The sequence below is a fragment of the Hyla sarda genome, chromosome 4, assembly GCF_029499605.1.
Source record: "Hyla sarda isolate aHylSar1 chromosome 4, aHylSar1.hap1, whole genome shotgun sequence".
In the NCBI taxonomy this organism is placed as follows: Eukaryota; Metazoa; Chordata; class Amphibia; order Anura; family Hylidae; genus Hyla; species Hyla sarda.
In genome coordinates, this window is record NC_079192.1 from 114920608 (window position 1) to 114942680 (window position 22073).

The 22073-nt window shown below is 42.6% G+C and overlaps 1 long non-coding RNA gene across 1 annotated transcript in view; it reads right to left on the reverse strand.

Annotated features, from left to right (window-relative positions):
* LOC130366890 (uncharacterized) overlaps positions 1-22073 on the reverse strand; it is a 34233-nt gene that overhangs the window by 10834 nt on the left and 1326 nt on the right. The window lies entirely within an intron of this gene.

Sequence of the window (22073 nt, forward strand, 5' to 3'; positions counted from 1 at the left end):
CTTAAAAAAGTCTTCAATAGCAATACTACAGTGCTATTTAGTATTCATACTAATGAATTACGGTATTGTGGCATTTTAGCGCCTATTCTTACCTTCCTCCAACACTCCAGATATGCTCAGTACAATCATGGAAGGCCTGGAGGCTTCACTAGGCCCCAGGATGTTTTTTGACAACCAAATAGCACCCTACACTCAAATTTTTAAGGGGAAGGCAATAGGGCGATCGGGGGTGGGTGGGGGGTTCCTCTATCTTATCAACTAGATGCCACAGTGACAATTGACCATGACATCTATGCAGTTGTCGCCTTGGCATCTTTTTCTGTATTTATACTGTGAGTATGCGCTCAGGGTGTATGAGGTCAAGAGTCAGGAGCTGAGCTTGCTTCGTACACAGCGGGTGCCAACTGCTCAGCCAACACTCACTATTACTGACCGGCATCAGTTATCACTCTGATATCTGTCATTAAAACCTCTTAGTGCTGTGAACATGGCACTAAAGAGGATGCCCACACTGTTAGGGTTTCTAATCAGCAACCTTATAATGCAATTGGGGCCTGCCCATTAGTTATCATGGAAACTAGAGGGCTCCTGAAGGCCATGCCTGCCATGTTACCTGTACTAGTACACCAATTATTTTACAAATCAATGCAATACATATCTATTGCATTAAACTGTATAAGCAATGAATGATTACTTATAAACGTACCACTGATGGACTTAAAAAAATATATAAACATATATGTTATTAAAATATACTTGTAGTAATTGTAATATAATGCATTTATCTCCCCTTGCTAGGACCCAGCAGTGATCGGCCACCTGCCTCAGCACAATCTCCAATACCATTAAGAGAGATTATTATTCCACTAACTGCTGGGCCAGGGAAGTTATGGGATGGCATTCCTGGGGGAGGATACTGCATCCCATCAACAGATTGCCGTGAAGGCCATCAACAAGTGTGCCCTGGTACCCGGGAACAGCAAAGAGTATATGATGGTGGAGCGACGTGTGCTACAGCTGACATCTGGAAGACCCTTCCTTGTCCATGCAGACTTCACATTCAAGATGAAGGTATAATCAGGGTTGGACACAAACATCACCAGCCCACATACAATATCCCCTCATAAAACCAATACCACCTCCATATAGGCATCATATAGACACCAGTTCTACATAGACAGTTTGCATAGTATCTCTGATTTTGTGCACTTCACAGTTCCTTGATTATTCCGCCAATAAATGAATTGAAAAAAGTGTACCTGTCTTCAGGGTCTTAGGGATGCGACCCACATGATCACTTCATTCCATCAAGTGTAGATGGATATAGATTGTTGCAAGCCATGGAGTTATGTACATAACCATGTGCTTCTCCCTGCTCATTCTAATGAGTGGTGGGGGTCTTATCACTGAGACCAAGGCCGATTAAAATTATTGATATTTCTCTGTAACTTGTGAAAAGTTCTTTTTAATAACCGGGACACTGACCATTGACTTTTACCCTTGTAAAACCGTTCTGTCCTATTGTCAAAGGGAATGGTAATACCCAGTTGTCTATTAGTCCTGGATTACTCAGAACCTATTTGTTGGACTACTGTTGTAGTTTATTGAATGACACTTGCAGCCCAGAGCATTGTTTGCAACTCAGAGTACACTGTGTTCTAGTGTGTGTGTGTTTTTCACACTTTTGATCATTTTTTTCTTTTGAGTCTGAAGTCTGATATCCATGAAGCAGAAATCTTATTTTCTAAATCATTTAGTCAGAATAAAATGCTTCCTCTTTTAACAAGTGATGGCATATTATTGGGTATGCCACCAGTTGTTGAACAGTAGTAGTCTAAACACATGAATACCCAGCAAATAAAACAATAAAAAAGTTGAGGCCCTGTTTACATGTTCTCTGCACTTTTGAAGAATACCATAACTGCATGGTGCATAGACAGAAAGGGTGCTGTACAGGGAAAAATCAGGAAACAGCCTTAATGGTTAAATGGGCACTGTAATCAACTTTCTTTTTTTTTTTAATTTTTTTTTTTATATATTGTAGTACATATGTACTACGACATATCTCTAATATATTTTTATAATTTTTTTTATTTTTATTAAAATGTTTTAAATTACATTTGAAAACCGGCCACTAGGGGGTCTCCCTCCTAGTGGCCGGCTGCAGGCTGTCCGGGCAATCAGTCTGAGTTCATTCAGCCTGCGCTCGCTCACTGCCTGTCAATCAGAAAGGCGGGAGCGAGCCCATTGGCTCCCTGGGCTCACACCACGGCAACTCCTCCCGCGCATGTCGCCGCTGCTTCTGGCCCTGCACGCCGCTGCTGGACTCTGCAGTATGTATGTATGTTTAGGGCAGAGCGGGGATTGTGGTTTTAAACGGGGGTTGGGGGAGAGCGGGGATCATGGTTTCAAATGGGGGTTGGGGAAGAGCGGGGTTCGGGGTTTTAACAAGGGGTGGTATGGGATAGCGATGCCCTAACTTATTGACCTTTCGTTTTCAACAAATGGTGCCTCCAGCTGCACAACTACAACTCCCAGCATGCCCTGACAGCCAATAGATGTCAGGACAAGCTGGGAGTTGTAGTGGTAAAACAGCTGGAGGCACCCTGTGTAGATGAACTAAGGGCGGAAATTGGCCCCCCCAGCAGGCATCAGTGACGTCATGCCTGCTGGGGAAGTCTGCCAGGTAGTGAGCACACTACCAGGCAGACAAAAAGTCATTTTTTATATAGTAAAAAAAAAAAAATAAAAGCAGGGAGGGGGTTAGGGAGTAATTGTCCATCTCTCCCTAACCCCCTCCCTGCTTTTAATTTTTTTTATAGGCAGGGACAGAAAATAGGCAGGGACAGGAAAAAAAAAGATGTCAGGGACAGAAAAAAATAAGAGATGGTAGGAGCTACTCTTTAAGTGTTCAAGTAGTAGCATTAAATACCCGTGCCTGTGTTATATACATGGTGGGACATTTATATGGATACACCTTAATAAAATGGGAATGGTTAGTAATATTAACTTCCTGTTTGTGGCACATTAGTATATGTGAGGGGGGGGGGCATTTCAAGATGGGTGTGGACTGGGCTGCCATTTTGAAGTCGGACATTTTGAAGTCGGACATTTTGAAGTCGGCCACTTTGAATCCAACTTTTGTTTTTTTTCAATAGGAAGAGGTCATGTGACACATCAAACTTATTGGGAATTTCACAAGAAAAACAACGATGTGCTTGGTTTTAATGTAACTTTATTCTTTCATGAGATTTTTACAAGTTTCTGACCACTTGTACAATGTGTTCAATGTGCTGCCCATTTTGTTGGATTTTGAAGAGGCAACCCTCTTCTCCCACTCTTCACACTCTGATAGCAACACCGCAGGAGAAATGCTAGCACAGGCTTCCAGTATCCATAGTTTCAGGTGCTGCAGAATGGGCAAAACAAAAATTGGAACAGGACCCTCAGTTTACGCAGAAGATTTTGTTCAGGGATGAGGCAAACTTTTATGTGAATGGTGAAGATAACAAACAAAACCACTTCTATTGGTCTGACACCAATTCACATTGGATAGATCACAAAGATAGTGGGGTCATTTTTCATCAATGGAAAACTCAAGGCCACTGGGTATGCGAAATTGCTACATGATGATCTGTTTCCCTCCTTATGCACTGAAGCTGGCACGTTCCCTGAGTTTTTCCAGCAAGATGGTGCACCACCACATTATGGGTGTCAGGTCCGAGCATTCCTAGATTAACAGTTTCCTGGAAAGTGGTTGTCGTGTGCCAGTTGAATGGCCCACGAGGTCTCCCGATCTGACTCGATTAGACTTTTATCTTTGGGGTCATCTGAAGGCAATTGTCTTTGCTGTGAAGATACGAGATGTGCAGCACCTGAAACTACAGATACTGGAAGCCTGTGCTAGCATTTCTCCTGCAGTGTTGCTATCAGTGTGTGAAGAGTGGGAGAAGAGGGTTGCATTGACAATCCAACACAATGGGCAGCACATTGAACACATTTTATAAGTGGTCAGAAACTCGAAAATAACTCATGAAAGAATAAAGTTACGTTAAAACCAAGCACATCATAGTTTTTCTTGTGAAATTCTCAATAAGTTTGATGTGTCACATGACCCTCTTCCTATTGAAAAAACAAAAGTTGGATTCAAAATGTCAGACTTAAAAATGTCCACCATTGTCACCACCCATCTTGAAAACTTTCCCCCCTCACATATACTAATGTGCCACAAACAGGAAGTTAATATCACCAACCATTCCTACTTTATTAAGGTGTATCCATATAAATGGCCCACCCTGTACATGTAGATGATGTTTTGTAACTGTTCTATGGTACAGACGCGTGTTCTAATTGACCTGGAATACATAAGCTGCTATTTAGTCATGTATAAATCACTGTTTTATCATAGATAAAATATATTGTTGTCATATCCCAACCCCATATCTCGTCCTCATACCCCTACCTCCTATCCTGATCTCCTATTTCATCCTCCTATCCAGTTCTCCTATCCCATCCTCCTATACCATACTCCTATCTCGACCTCTTAACCCGACCTTCTATCCTGTTCTCCTATCTCGACCTCCTATCCTGTCCTCCTATCCCATCCTCCTATCCCAACCTCCTATCCCAACCTCATGTCTCGACCTCATGTCTCATCCTCCTATCCCGACCTCCTATCCCGTCCTCCTATCCCGACCTCCTATCCCGTCCTCCTATCCCGTCCTCCTATCTCAACCTCCCTTTTCAACATCCTATCTTGACCTCCTTTCTCGACCTCCTTTCCCGACCTCCTTTCCCGACCTCCTTTCCCGACCTCCTTTCCCGACCTCCTATCCTGACCATCCCGTCCTCCTAACTCACCTCCAGTCAGTACTCCAGTCTTTCTTGAGAAGCAGAGGTCACGTGATCGCCACAACTAATGAATCGTCTCCATGGTCATGCTCCGTTCTGCTGACGTCATGGCTCCCATCACTAAGCAGTGATACCAAGAGTATGGAGTGTGACCACAGAGGTCGCTGATTGGCGGAGGCGGTCACATGACCCCTGCTTCTAAAGCAAGACAGGAGTCCTGACCGGATGGTGAATGGGGGCTCAGTGCAGGATCCCAGAGGTATATATCAGCTAGTTTGCTGTTTTAATAGGTTTTTGGGCTATTTACAATTTTACTTAAAACATGGATAACCCCTTTAACCAAGGACTCTAGAAAGGATTGGGAACCAATAATTGTGAAAACATCAGACTGACACAAAGACACCTGAAGAGGACAAGAGCAAAAAACGGCAGATCCCCACAGCAGTGGGCTGTAAGTATAAGCACTGTAACATCTGCATTACAAATCATAGGCATGTATAACACATTTTATTCTTACCGATAAATGGATTTTCCCAAGCTCAAGACGACACCAGCTATGTACTTTCTTGGACATTGGGGAAATACTAACTACTGGCTATTAAAGGGGTACACCACTGGGGACCCCCACAATCTCGAGGCCGGCAGAGTTGGAGTCCGGAACACGGAAGCTCCAAGCTTCAACGTCATGCCACGCCCCCTCCATTCATGTCTATGGGAGGGGGTATGATGGGTAGCAGAAAGCCGTTAAGCCTCCTCCCATAGACATAAATGGAAAGGTCGTGGCGGCTGTAGGCACCAGTCATCTGGCATAGAGCGGAGTTCGCTCCGTGCATGGATGACTATGGTGCCACAGCGGAGATTGTGAGAGTAGTCATCTTACTCCTGTCCTTTGGATAGGGGATAAGATGTTTTTGTCGGAGTACCCATTTAAGGGCTGGAGGAGAACACCTTTAACATCTCTCAAATGCCTATGATCATTCAACAATTACCGGTAATATTTCCTCATCTTATGACAGGTCTGTCATCGGGATCGGGAAAAAAGGTGTGTGTTGGCCAACTATTAAGGGGGGGAGGAGGCCAGATTTATTTTCTTTCAGACAACTGGTAAATAATGTAATCAGAAAAGCTGCCAACCTGAGCTTCCAGAAGACGTTCAAGAAATTACCAGAATATTAGATGTTCAGAATTTACCAGCGACCCCTATACGGATGAGAATCCCAGTCTGGCAGACTGAAGACAGCAGGACAACAAAACAAGAGAAGACATTAGTGGACCCACATATGTGCTGATACTTTCCACCAGCTGCTATTTATTCTTATGGTTAAATGATTTCCCCAAACTCAAGATGACACCAGCTTTGTACTGTTTTGGGCATTGGGGAAATAGAAAGTAATGGCTGTCTATTAGAACTAGAGGAGCCAGATTTACTTCAATGTCTGGTAAAAAAAAAAAAAGCATGAACATGCTACAAAAGCATATAGCACTGATTACCTGTCTAGTGGGCTGGCTGTGTAAAATGGCCAGGAATAATACTGCAATAACAGAGTATAGCTCTTGACCACCGAGACTGCTGATCAGCTGAGACGATCATGTGACAACTGCTCCGAAAGTTAGACCAGGGTGCTGACAGGAGTCAGAATGGAGTTCAGCACAGGATTAGAAAGGTAAGTAAGCGCTAGCATTTTTTGGCTCTTTGAAAAAAAAAAATAAATATATATATATATATATATATATATATATATATATATATATATTTTGGGTGAGTGAGGAAGAAAGGAATAGCACTACTTGCGATTAATTCAGAAACGACAGGGTTAAACTTCAATCGAACAGCTCACACGGAGGCAGGTCTGAAAAAGCCATCAGCTATGGTGGTGCTGGGAAGATCCAAACATAGGAGAAAATCAATGTGCATAGAAGATAAGCTCAAATACAAAATACCCGCACTCACCATTAGATTAGTGACAGCCGGCTCCTAGGAATATATCATGGTTAGACCAACAGAACAGGGACCATGCTGTAACGGGCGCTCAGGTGTGAGGTCCGTTACAGCATGGTCCCTGTTCTGTTGGTCTAACCATGATATATTCCTAGGAGCCGGCTGTCGCTAATCTAGTGGTGAGTGCGGGTACTTTGTTTCTTGAGCTTTATATATATATATATATATATATATACACACATACACACACACACTAAAGCACTGATAACCCCTTAAAAAAAACCATGTTCTGTGTTCATCTCACTACTTAATGAAATGTAATAAAAAAGTTAAAAACAAAACATTGTAGAATTTCATCCCCCCTTTTATTATTTTTAAAAATAAAAGAAGCAATCTGATTGGCTGTTATGGGCAAATGGCCACCTTTTTCCTGTACAGGTTTTGTTAAATCTCCCCATCTGTCTTTCCTACAAGTGTTCTCCATTTATAATTTGTTCCTATCTATGTATTCAGTAATTGCAATTAAAAACCTGTGTGTGAACACAGCCTAAAGACAGAGAACAGGAAAGATAAGTATATTTATTCTAAATTCTGTCTAACCAGTGTTAAATTCTGAAACAATTTTGCTTTGAGACATAAAAAATTATTCAGCCTATGTCTTCTCTTCACATTGTATTTTTATTTATTAAGTTAAAACCTTTACAGAATTGCTGATAACGTATTCAGTTTAATTTTCTCTTTTCACAGCTGCTTTTTGATACAATATTTTCTGCAATGAAAACATGGGATCCCTTGCAGAAATCAGTTTACAATGGCAAATATACTGCTTTTCAATAATTAGATTTTCTTGACATGAGTTTCAATAAAAAGTATATTTACTGAAATCCCCTTAAGCCAAACATTACTAATTTTCTATGAGGTATCAGGTCTGCATTATATTTTAGAACATTTTGTAATGTTCCCTCACTTATTTTTGATATTTGACTGTTATAGCGTAACATAACATTTTTGAAAATGTTATAAGCAAACTTTCCATTTGCTTATTAGAAGCTGAAGTTTTTGGTGCAGCTAAAGCAAAAAAAGTGGTGCTAATATTTGAATATCCCCTCAAATAGCGTTTTACAAGGCTTCCAAAAATTCATCTATTTTGGGAGTAGCAACAGGTTTTGAGTCTGGCAAGTGAAGACACCATGGATTTTTAATTTTATCCCTTTTTAGAGTTGCAGAAGCATTGGTTCCCAAAATAGTGAAGAAATAGCTTTTGTACGGGGTCATGGTTTTTGTATATGTATGCCTGGCTGGTAGTAGCAGCAGCAAGGGTAGTCGACTGGTGGTAGTTGTATCCAGCAGACAGCAGGTAATGGTGGCCTGGGTGTAGTTGTAGTAGCCAGCAGACAGGACAGCAGGTAGTGGTGGACTGGGGGGAAGTGTAGTAGTCAACAGACAGGACAATGGGTAGTGGTGGACTGGTGGAAGTTATAGTAGTCTTGCACAGGAGTTTTAAATTCCTCACTGATCCATGCCTGATTTATTTTAACACTCATGAGTTTTTCATAATGGCAGACAATCTTGTTCATTTGCGGGTGATGTCGGCTGCTGTGCTGAACACTTTCTCTGTTGCTACACTTGAGAATTGACAAGACAGAACACATATGGCAAGCTGGGCAAGTTCTGGAAAATGTTCTAATTAAGTGGCCTAGATGTCCACGGGGTCTGGGCTTATGTTGTCTGTCAGAGAAAGGACACCACTGAGGTATGCGTTAATCTGGTTGTTCAGGTGGCGGCGTACATCCCTTTGGTGACAATTTATGTCAGGGTGAAATACTAGATGTAAAAACTTTGTGATGATGTAGTCGAACCTGAATAAGGTGAGCAGCCACTACCTAGTTGTTCACATGCCCCGCATCCTCTTCCTTTTCACTACGTAAACGGTATCACGCGAGACCCCCCCCCCCCCCCCCGGTCTCTTATTTTCTTCTTTTTCACAAGTAGCCAAACAGAGTCCATCTTCAGATCCTTCTCAGTTTCCACTTCCTCGTCCTCTTCATCTAACTCATCAAAAAAGACATCCATACTGCTGCCAGTCGGATTTCAACCTTCCTCCATCCTTTCTTGCTCAATCACTACCCTAAGCGTTTCTTCCAAAAGAAATATCAGCAGCATTACATCACTAATTTTACTGATGTCCTTGCTGACAAATCTTGTTTCCTCTTTAAAAGGCCTGATCATGTGACAGGTGTCTTTGTTTAGCTTTCAGTGCCTCAGTTGAAAGTCACACTGGCTACAAAAACTGCTGCATTTGAAAGTCCGTCACCTCTTTGCACTGCTGGGACAGGTAGTCCAACATGTGCAATGCAAAGTTCCACAGTGTTGGAACACTGCAAATGAGGCAGTGTTGAGAAATGCCGTTTTGGCATTGAAGGTCATGGAGGGCATATTTAAAAGCATAACTCAGTGGCTTTCCACTGAGACCACTACAATTTTTCAGGAAACATTTGATAAAAAGATTTAGCATATGTGCCATACAGGGAGAGTGTCATGCAATCCAGACCCAGAGCAGCCACAATATTTGTGCCACATTTCCCCATCTCAGATTATGACCAGATAACCAATGTGAAACTTTTTGCTACAGGCAGGGCAGCAAGTCCTCTGCCATTTTGCTTTTTCCGCCTAGGTTTAGCAGATGTACAATAGCATGACAGTGCTTGACATTGCACCGTTGAAAGGAAGAGGTGGGTAATATAAGCTCTTTCCTGTAGGGAAATGTAAGATGTCTGTGGAGGAGGACTTGGATGAAGAGAAGCAGTAGGATAGGTGGCAGATGGCAGACATTGAATTGGATTTGTGCAGCTGTGGAGGTTTCACTACTATTTCCTTGCCTCATTATCGTGGGAGCCTTGTCCTGCAAGATGTTGACCCAGTGGTCCATAAAAGACATGTATTGACCATGGACATAGCTACTACTCCAAGTATCTACCATGCCATGCACTGAGCTGCACACCCACAACTGCATGGAGTGGCCAACCCTCTTCGCCACACGACTATGCAAAGCAGGTGCAGCTTTTTTAGCAAAATAATGGCAACTAGGTAACACCTGGGAAAGTCTCATTTATGAAATGACTCAAGAGGTGAGTCTGGGCTGAGAAGTTCTTTAAAACTTTGAAAACATTTTTTGGAACTTATCATGCCAGCAGGTCTATGTCTGTAAGTTTGATTTTGGCCCTACTTCCTCTACACTCTTTTTCGCTGACAGTTGCATTACCCAAGGATCCCATGTCTAGTCCAAAACTACTTCATCATCATCATCATCATCAAACTCCTCCTCATTGTCTCCCCCACTCCTATCAGAATGAACTTCTGATGTCTGATCATGGACTGTTTGCTCCCCCTCAGCATATCCACCATGATCCCTTACAGTATCTCCAGTAGCTCAGCCATAGCTTCCATCTCCACCTTCCATAACCATCTGCATATTTATGTTCAACCCAGATGAAATTCTACACATTTAATTAAACCCATAGAATACACATAACGTGGCCTAAAATATTATTCATATTCCCCATTCAAAACAATTTTAATGCATATTCCACTGATTTGCACAGCTTGCTTGGTATTGCAATGTGAAAGCTTTTATGTCCTCATTCTGCAGTGATATTGCTGGCTGGAATTTGTAGTGCAGCCACTACTCAATGCTTTTCTCAACTTGCAATGTGATAGCTTTTTAACTTTTTGTGCGAATATTAGTATGCCTAAAATTTTCCCCTCTGACCCCTATAATCTTTTTTCTTTTTTCTGTATATGGGGATGTATGGGGGCTCATGATCGTTTCTTAATTTTTTTTATGGTATATGAAGTGCTCCATTGCTATATACTGCTGAGGCTGCCTGCAGGACTGGAGCACAGATCAGATGGGACAGAGGCAGGAAAGGACCCTCTGCCTGACCTTTCAGATGTTTGAGACCCTGCAAGATTTCCTATCAGCTCCACTGAGCTGTTGAGATTAGATTTGTAGCATTTTAGACATTGTGAGACATTGTGGAATGTAAAAAGTTAATGCTGGACATCACCCTGATCTGTGATGTCTTTCATTAGCCACGGGCCACGGCTGCTAAAAGCAGCTGAGAGCATCCCACTATAACCCGCACCCCACTATAACCCGTTCTCCTGAGCATGCTTTATAGACCAAGAGATGCTGCAGGGTGTAGATGCACACCCAGAATCCTTACAGTGTTTATCCCTAGATGACATCAGTACTATCTGTAAGCCTTTGCTGTCTAAAACCTAAAGCACCTGTATACTCTGGAGCATTAAGTGACTATGCTGTGTTTGCTTTATACTCATACTGAGGGACGGCTACTATCAGTTGCCGGTATCTCACCACAAATGACTGGTTAACTCAAATGAGCTAAAATGGAAGTAGAGGGTCCCCTTACCTGCTTTTGGCCGCTGGATCTAGGATCCAATAATGCAGCCTGACTTAACTAGGCTGTATTAATAGAGTGACAATCACACTGTATAATGCTGTAGCAACAGTCAATCAAACACAATTGTCTGACAAAGTTTGACAGAAAACTAATAAAAACCCTTGGTACTACAGTGACGAGGACTTAGGTCACCATGATAAGTGATGACACAAGGGCAGGTGCAAGGATTTATGAGTTCAAGGTCCGCAGACCTCAAATTTCTTTGGAATTTTCATTCTCTTAGTATGCCAGAGCCTTTATTTTGTACATTTGGTCACCCTTAGCCATCTATATTTCTGAATATGCATTAATGCTATTTTGTACAAGAAATGTATCTAACCCTGTTTTGAAACTCTCAACTGATCCTGTTGTGACCAGTTCCTGAGGTAGACTGTTCCATAAATTCACAGTTCTTATGGTAAAGACAGCTTGTCGCCCCTTGAGACTAAACCGCTTTTACACCAGACAGGGGGAGAGCCCCCTTGTCTTAAGAAGGTTTTACCTGGAACAATTTTACCCCATAATTTTTTTCTATGGGTCATTTACTTACATAAATAAATTGATCATATCCCTTTAACCCCTTAAGGAAGCAGGAGTGGTGTTCATGTCCAGTTTAGAAGATGTTTGCTATGGGAGTTTGCTTCTAAACTGGGCATTTCCCAAGACACGTGTCATCAGAGAGCACTTAGACAGAAAAGAACAACCTTAACTTCAGAAGCTCATAAGTACTGAAAGGATTAAGATTTTTTGATAGAAGTAATTTACAAATCTGTAACTTTCTGGAGCCAGTTGATATATAAAAAAAGTTTTTTTCCTGGATAACCCCTTTAATGCCAAAATGGGCTGTTTCCTTACGGGGTTAAATGTGAGTGAACATGAGTTGGACCTCGTGGCTAAGAGAATGGTTCTCTAGCATGTCTCTAACCTGTAACACTGGTAATGAGAATGGAGCTAGCAGAGATATTGATTTACAGGACCACCAAACTTGCCAAGAAGGGCATTTGAGTGGATTTGTTTAAGTTGAAGGGGGAGCAGAAGCCCTTGACTCAGGATTAGAGATCTGAGGGCAAAGATCATTTTTAGCTTGTTCCCATAGTTAGTAAGGGGGCTGTCTCAGCCAGTCCAGTAGTCTGTTGGGATACACTGCTCCCCTTGGCACTTGGATCTCCAGATAAATACGGGGATAATCTTCTTTGTTTTACTGCAGGAACAATACATTTCTATAGTGACACAAAATTTCATGGACAGTAAGCATAAATAATCACACTGCTCTCAGATAAGATAGTATTTGAAGGGCCAAAGACAGGCACTTTTAAGGATTAATGCAACAATAAAGACACCATTTCCATATGAAGAATAGGAAAATGAAAGAGTGTGACAAATGATTTACAGAGTCATCACAGACAGCAAACACAGTAATGTAACATGTAGCAGATTTTTCATCACAAAGACATTTAAAAAATTTGCCTCGCGGACACTGGGTTCACACGTCGTAAAATAACAAAAAGGTTGGCCATTTAAAAAAGCGTGGGCCATATTTTTCATATAATAGTATGCTCAATGAAAGTCTATGGAAATGAAGTTATGATAAATTCTAATGTTGGAACTACTGCCATTTTTGTGAACAAACTGGGGGAGATTTATCACATCCTGTCCACAGAAAAAGTTGCTTAGTTGCCCATAGCAACCAATCAGATTGCTGCTTTCATTTCTGAAAAGGCCTCTGTAAAATGAAAAAAAGCGATCTGATTGGTTGCTATGGGCAACTCAGCAACTTTTCTTCTAGACAGGTTATGATAAATCTCCCCCTATATGTGCGCTGACGGCTGCATTTCCATAGGCTTTAATAGAACACATGACTACATTTAAAGGTATACTGCAGTGAAAAGTAACTTATCTCCTATACACAGGATAGGGAATAAGTGTCAGCTTATTCAGCTGGGACCCCATAATCTCAGCTGGGACCCCATAATCTCCTGCAAGGCACACATTTCATTCATTTCTATGGGAAGTGCAGGAGATGCCCGAGTACAGCACGAGAGCCAGGGCCCAAGCAGGAGATCACAGGGGTCCTAACTGTCAGACCCCCTGCAATCAGACACTTTTCCCCTATTTTAAGACTGTATTCTTCATGTGATGTGAGGACCAAGCTTTGGAATATGTTAACCCCTTAAGGACCAATACAAGTAAACCTGTATGTCCCTGAAAGACCAGGCCTGTTTTTTCAAATCGGGGATGTCTGACTTTATTAGAGAATAACTCTGGTAAAGTTTTGCCAATCAGGATAATTCTTTCATTGTTTTTTTGTCACAAGTTGTCCTTCATGTACATTGTAAAAGTAAGCCGATATAATTTGTAGTTTTTTTTTTTTTTTTTTAACAATGCTTTAACAATGCAAAAAATCAAGACATTTAACGTACTGGAACGTCATGTGTCCGCTCCTGAGTCGGGCCCAGCCTCTAACAACGGCTGGGACCCGTGGTTAATAGCGCACGGCATTGATCGCGGTGCCGCACGCTATTAACCCTTTAGACGTGGCGTTCAAAGTTGAACGCCGCATCTAAAGTGAAAGTGTAAGTATGCCAGTGGGCTGTTCGGGATAGCCGCTGCGAAATCGCGGCATTCCGAACAGCTTACAGGACAGAAAGAGGGTCCCTACCTGCCTTCTCGCTGTCCGATCGCCGAATGACTGCTCAGTGCCTGAGATCCAGGCATGAGCAGTAAAGCGGCAGAATCATTGATCACTGGTTTCCTATGAGAAACCAGTGATCAATGTGAAAGATCAGTGTGTGCAGTGTCATAGGTCCCTATGGGAGCTATAAAACTGCAAAAAAAAAAGTGAAAAAAAAGTGAATAAAGATCATTAAACCCCTTCCCTATTAAAAGCTTGAATCACCCCCCTTTTCCCATAAAAAAAACAAACAGTGTAAATAAAAATAAACATAAATGGTATCGCCGTGTGCGGAATTATAAAGATATATCGTTAATTAAATTGCACGGTCAATGGCGTATGCGCAAAAAAAATCCAAAGTCCAAAATAGTGCATTTTTGGTCACTTTTTATATCATGAAAAAATTAATAAAAAGCGATCAATAATTCCTATCAATGCAAAAATGGCACTGCTAAAAACTTAAGATCACGGTGCAAAAAATGAGCCCTCATACCGCCCCATATGTGCAAAAATAAAAAAGTTATAGGGGTCAGAAGATGACAATTTTTAACGTATTAATTTTCCAGCATGTAGTTATGATTTTTTCCAGAAGTACGACAAAATCAAACCTATATAAGTAGGGTATCATTTTAATTGTATAGACTGGGAGAGTATGGTAAGTGAGCTATTACATCCCTGTTCACACTGGTGTGGTGCTGTGCGGTGTCCGTTGCTGCCGTGGCGCCGTGTCTGCGGGGGGGTGCGGCCCATGGACTGGTTTGAGTGGCATTGGGGCCGCTCTGCCGGTGGGTCGTTCCCCCCTCTGGGCATTGGCGTCGCGGCGGTGGTGGTCGCCGCCCGGTGCTGCGCCATTTTATGCTAGGGACGTTAGGGACCCACTCTGGATAGGTGGCCTTGACGTGGCGAGTGGGCTTGTACTTTTTGATCAAAAATGTATACTAACAACCTGTTAGTTTTTGATATTATGCTGAGAAGCAATCAGATCATTATACAAGATTGTAGATGTGCACCATGTCTGTTTTTCTACCCGAATTCACATTTTAATTGTATAGACCTACAGAATAAAGATAATGTGTAATTTCTACCGAAAAATGTACTACGTAGAAACGGAAGCCCCCAAAAGTTACAAAACAGCGTTTTGTTTTTTTCAATTTTGTCTCACAATGATTTTTTTTTTCCCTTTTGCCATAGATTTTTGGGCAAAAGGACTAATGTCATTACAAAGTAGAATTGGTTGCGCAAAAAATAAGCAATCATAGGGATTTTTAGGTGCAAAATTGAAAGAGTTATGATTTTTTAAAGGCAAGGAGGAAAAAACTAAAAATCTAAAGACAAAAAAAAACCTCGGTCCTTAACCCCTTAAGGACTCAGACAATTTAATTTTTACGTTTTCATTCTTTCCTCCTCGCCTTCTAAAAATCATAACTCTTATGTTTTCATCGACAGACTAGTATGAGGGCTTGTTTTTTGCGCGATCAGTTGTCCTTTGTAATGACATAACTCATTATATCATAAAATGTATGGCGCAACCAAAAAACACTTTTTGTGGGGAAATTAAAAAGAAAAACGCAATTTTGCTAATTTTGGAAGGTTTCGTTTTCACGCCGTACAATTTATGGTAAAAATGACATGTGTTCTTTATTCTGAGGGTCAATACGATTAATATGAAACCCATTATTACATACATTTCTATTATTGTTGTGCTTAAAAAAAATCACAAACTTTTAAACCAAATTAGTATGTTTATAATCCCTTTATTTTGATGACCTCTAACTTTTTTATTTTTCCGTATAAGCGGCGGTATGGGGGCTCATTTTTTGAGCCATGATCTGTACTTTTTTTTTATACCACATTTGCATTTAAAAAACTTAATACATTTTTTATAATATTTTTTTTTATAAAATGTATTAAAAAAGTAGCAATTTTGGACTTTTTTTTTTTCGTTCACGCCGTTCACCGTACGGGATCATTACCATTTTATTTTAATAGTTTGGACATTTACGCACGTGGCGATATCAAATATGTCTATACAATTTATTTTTTACGCTTTTTGGGGGTAAAATAGGAAAAAACGGACGTTTTACTTTTTTATTGGGGGAGGGGATTTTTCACTTTTTTTTTACATTTACTTTTACATTTTTTAATTTTTTTTTAACACTTGAATAGTCCCCATAGGGGACTATTCATAGCAATACCATGATTGCTAATACTGATCTGTTCTATGTATAGGACAGTGTTATCGGCGATCTTCTGCTCTGGTCTGCTCGATCTCAGACCAGAGCAGGAGACGCCGGGAGCCGGAAGGAGGAAGGTGAGGGGACCTCCGTGCGGCGTTCTGAATGATCGGATCCCCTCAGCAGCGCTGCGGGCGATCCGATCATTCATTCAAATCGCGCACTGCCGCAGATACCGGGATCTGTATTGATCCCGGCACCTGAGGGGTTAATGATGGACGCCCGCGAGATTTTAGGCGTCGGCCATTGTCGGCGGGTCCCTGGCTGCGATCAGGTTATGCACAGGACGTAAATGTATGTCCTGGTGCGTTAAGTACCACCTCACCAGGACGTACATTTACGTCCTGCGTCCTTAAGGGGGTAAAAAAAAAAACAGGATTTTTTTTGCTATTTTAACACTAACTAGCTGAGTACCCAGTGTTGCCTGATATTTACTTCCTTATCCTTTTTGGGGAGGAAAATCAACAAAGTAGGCAGCTTTTGACTTCATATCCCATCCCCATATATTGTTGTCATATCCCAACCCCATATCCCGTCCTCATACCCCGACCTCCTATCCTGTCCTCATACCCGACCTCCTATCCTGTCCTCCTACCCAGACCTCCTATTCAGTCCTCATACCCCAACCTCCTATCCCGTCCTCATACCCCGACCTCCTATCCCGTCCTCATACTCCGACTTCCTATACCGTCCTCATACCCCGACCTCCTATCCCGTCCTCATACCCCGACCTCATACCCCAATCTCCTATCCCGTCCTTCTATCCTGTCCTTTTTTCTCCACTTCCTATCTCGACCTCCTATCCCGACCTCATATCCCGACCTCCTAACTCGACCTCCTATCCCGACAATCCCGTCCTAGCTGAATACCCGGCGTTACCCGGTTTTTCCTTCCTCATCCTTGTTGGGGAGGAAAATCAACAAAGGAGGAAGCTTTTGACTTCAAATCCCATCCCCATATATTGTTGTCATATCCTGTCCTCATACCCCGTCCTCCTATCCCGTCCTCCTATCCCGTCCTCCTATCCCGTCCTCCTATCCCGTCCTCCTATCCCGTCCTCCTATCCCGTCCTCCTATCTTGACCCCCTATCCCGACCACCTATCTCAACCCCCTATCCGGTCCTCGTATCTCTCCCTCTTATCCCCACCTCCTATCCCGACCTCCTATCTCAACCCCTATCCTGTCCTCTTATCCTGACCTCTTATCCTGACCTCTTATCCCGACCTCCTATCCCGGCCTCCTATCTCGACCTCCTATCTCGACCTCCTATCCCGTGCTCCTATCGCCACCTCCTATCCCGTCCTCATATCCCGACCTCCTAACTCGACCTCCTATCACGACCATCCCGTCCTCCTATCTCGACCTCCTATCTCGACCTCCCATCCCGTCCTCATATCCCGACCTGTAATATGTGTACCAGGTATTGAAATATCTCCAGCCGTACAGAAGTTATGTGAGAACATACATTTCCCATTGATTTGCATGGGACTTCAAACAAAAACCCTGACACTCACAAATGGGGGTAGTTAAGGGTTAAATTAACTATCCTATATTTTAAGTGGACATATAAGTAACATGTAACCAAGTATTATCGAAATATCTCCAGCCTTTTGGAAGTTATGAAGTAACACATATTTTCCATAGACTTGTATAGGACTTTAAACATAAACCCAGCCCCTGGCAAATGGGGGTGAGTAAGGGTTAAATCACCTATCCTATGTTTGTTGTTGACATATAAGTAACATGTGTGCCAAGTTTCATGTTAATATCTTTAGCTGTTTGGAAGTTTTTGTGGAACATACACACATACATACATACCAGACAGCTGTACCCCCTGTACGTCTTTTCTCTCCCCATGCATGTAAGTACCAATAAAGAAGAAACTGCTTGAAAATCAGCTCCGGTGAGTCGCCGACTTCTTTCTTATTCTATTGTTATAAGAATACACACATACATACACACACACACTTTAAGTTTTGTATATATACTAGCTGAGTACCCGGCGTTGCCCGGTTTTTCCTTCCTAATCCTTTTTGGGGAGGAAAATAAACAAAGGAGGAAGCTTTTGACTTCATATGCAGTCCTCATAAATTGTTGCCATATCCCAACCCCACATCTCGACCTCCTGTCCCGACCTCCTATCCCGTCCTCCTATCCTGACCTCCTATCCCGTCCTCCTATCCCATCCTCCTATCCCATCCTGCTATCCCGTCCTCGACCTCCTATCCCGTCCTCCTATCTCGACCTCCTATCCCAACCTCCTATCCTGTCTTCATATCCCGTCCTCCTATCTTGTCCTCCTATCCCGACATCCTATCTCGACCTCCTATCTAAACCTCCTATCATGACCTCCTATCCCCACCTCCTTTCACGTCCTCATATCTCGACCTCCTATCTTGACCTCCTATCCCATCCTCCTATCTCGACATCCTATCCTGACCTCCTACCCCGTCCTCCTATTCCGTCCTCCTATCCCGTCCTGCTATCCTGTCCTCGACCTCCTATCCCATCCTCCTATCTCGACCTCCTATCCCGTCCTCATATCTCGACCTCCTATCTTGAACTCCTATACCATTCTCCTATCTCGACCTCCTATCCTGACCTCCTATCCAGACCTCCTATCCCATCCTCCTATCCCGACCTCCTTTCCCGTCCTCATATCTCGACCTCTTATCTTGACCTCCTATCCCGTCCTCCTATCTCGACCTCCTATCCCAACTTCCTATCCAGACCTCCTATCCCGTCCTCATATCCCGTCCTCCTATCCCGACCTCCTATCCTGACATCCTATCTCGACCTCCTATCTAAACCTCCTATCACAACCTCCTATCCCCACCTCCTTTCATGTCCTCATATCTCGACCTCCTATCTTGACCTCCTATCCCATCCTCATATCTCGACCTCCTATCTTGACCTCCTATCCCGTCCTCCTATCTCGACCTCCTATCCCAACCTCCTATCCAGACCTCCTATCCCGTCCTCCTATCTTGTCCTCCCATCCCATCCTCATATCCTGACTCATAATATGTGTACCAGGTAATGAAATAGCTCCAGCCTAACGGAAATTATATGGGAACATACATTTCCCATTGATTTGCATGGGACTTTAAAAAAAAAAAACCTGACCCTCACAAATGGGGGGTAGTTAAGGGTTAAATTAACTATCCTTTATTTTAAGTGGACATATAAGTTACATGTGACCAAGTATTATCGAAATATCTCCAGCCGTTTGGAAGTTATGCAGTAACATATATTTCCCATTGACTTGCATGGGACTTTAAACATAAGTCCCGTCCCTGGCAAATGGGGGTGAGTAAGGGTTAAATTACCTATCCTATGTTTGTTGTTGACATATAAGTAACATGTGTGCCAAGTTTCATGTTAATATCTTTAGCCGTTTGAAAGTTTTTGTGGAACATACACATACATACATACACACACACGTTGAGATATATATATATATATATTAGATAGATAGATAGATACTAGCTGAATATCCGGCGTTGGTTCAACAAAGGAGGAAGCTTTTGACTTCATATCCCGTTCTCATATATTGTTGTCATATCCCAACCCCATATCCCGTCCTCCTATCCCGTCCTCCTATCCCATCCTCCTATCCCGACCTCCTATCCCGACCTCCTATCCCGTCCTCCTATCCCGTCCTCCTATCCCGTCCTCCTATTCCGACCTCCTATCCCATCCTCATCCAGTCCTCCTATCCCATCCTCCTATCCCGTCCTGCTATCCCGTCCTGCTATCCCGTCCTGCTATCCCGTCCTCCTATCCCGTCCTCCTATCCCGTCCTCCTATCCCGTCCTCCTATCCCGTCCTCCTATCCCGTCCTCCTATCCCGTCCTCCTATCCCGTCCTCCTATCCCGACCTCCCATCCCGACCTCCCATCCCGTCCTCATATCCCGACCTGTAATTTGTGCACCAGGTATTGAAATATCTCCAACTGTACGGAAGTTATGTGGGAACATACATTTCCCATTGATTTGCATGGGATGTTAAACAAAACCCCAACCCTCACAAATGGGGGTAGTTAACGGTTAAATATCCTATCCAGCCGTTTGGAAGTTATGCAGTAACATATATTTCCCATAGACTTGTATGGGAATTTAAACATAAACCCCGCCCCTGGCAAATGGGGGTGAGTAAGGGTTAAATTACCTATCCTATGTTTGTTGTTGTCAGATAAGTAACATGTGTGCCAAGTTTCATGTTAATATCTTTAGCCGTTTGGACGTTTTTGTGGAACATACATACATACATACATACATACATACACACACACACTATAGATAGATAGGTTGCATATATTTATACTTTCTGACCAAATAGTTTATGAAACTTATACTTTCAGATTCTTTATTTGTGGGACATAATTTTGGTAAGCCGCTTTTGAAATGGAGGAAATACGTCCATATTTTATCACCCTGTTCGTCCCAGGCTGGGCAGTACCCCTACTTAGGCCATATCTGGTTGCCTGACCACCTGGAAGGACCAAGAAGGAGAGAAGCCCCCTTTGGCATTTAATACTGCATTTCTGCAGCATAGGTGTCTGTTGTCATGTCAAAAAAGGGATGCCAATGTATACTGTAGCAGTCTCATTCAGAAATGAATGGAGTTGCTACAGTATAAATCAGCATCACTTTTTTTGTCGTGATGCTGATGGATTCCTCTAACATACTGCTAAAAGGCAGTATGAACGGGACGCAGTGTAGGGTCACATAGAGCGCATCCACAGCGTATTTCACACTGCGATTGCCCCCCAGCAGTCACAAGAGCAAGATCACTGCTGCGGCTGGGTAGCTCAGTGTGCCCGCTCATGACTGCAGGCAGGTTTTACACTAGCCGTTTTACACTAGCAGGCAGCATATCAGGATGTGCCTCTCTTCCTTGTAAGGCCCCCGGCTGCCCAGGAAACTAGCAGCACCACACGATCATTGTGGGGTGCTACAGAAGAAAGACAGAGGGAGCCCCCTCCCTCTGTCACAACTCCTTACAGCTCGTGGTCGCTTCCGATGGTGGCTGTAAGGGTTAAACTGCCGGGACAGAAGTTTAATTTGGTCCCGGCAGTGTGGCAGGCCCCTGCCTGCCGGGGATCACACACAGCACCACGCGATCTAGCTGCAGGGTGCTGCAGGGGGGACTGAGGGAGCTCTCTCCCTCTGTCAAAACACTTACGGCTGTAAGGGTTAAACTGCTGGGACCAAAGTTTACTTCAGTCCCGGCAGTGCGGCAGGGTCCTGGCTGTGTGTTACAGCCGAGTCCCTGCCTTGATCTTGTGGGTGCACTGGGCAGCACCCATGAGAACCATGGACTTGTATACTTGTTCTGGTGTGGGAACGTGCATCCTGCCTGGACGTGTATACACGTTCAAGGTCGTTAAGGGGTTAAGACACAAAAATAAAATAGAGACATTTTTTTCTGTGTGTGAACATATTCCCTCAAAGTCAAGGAATAGTCATAACTATATTGTGTTTCTTTCGGTGAGTATTATAATCTTAATAATTTTTACTTTACTAAGCACACCGTGTATTTCTTAACATGTTCTTACATGTTATTTTTATGATTTAGTGAAACTTATTTATAGGAGCTCGTCACTTATTTTTATGTTGTTCCACACATTTCTGTATTTTTCAAGTATTTTATTATCTTTACATTAAAAAAACACCCAGTTTTATTCCATGTGATAGTTTGTTAGTTTTCTGATATATTTAGGTATTTTTTGTTATATTTATATATATACAGTATATTCAATAATCCATTATTTTATTCTCCTATTTATAAATTTATCTTTGGCCTGACTGTTAGCACTAAAATAAATATATTCTTATATAGAATTGTTGTCTCTTTCATTCCTCCCAATGTCACAATGGGGGAGATTTATCAAAAGCTGTGCAGAGGAAA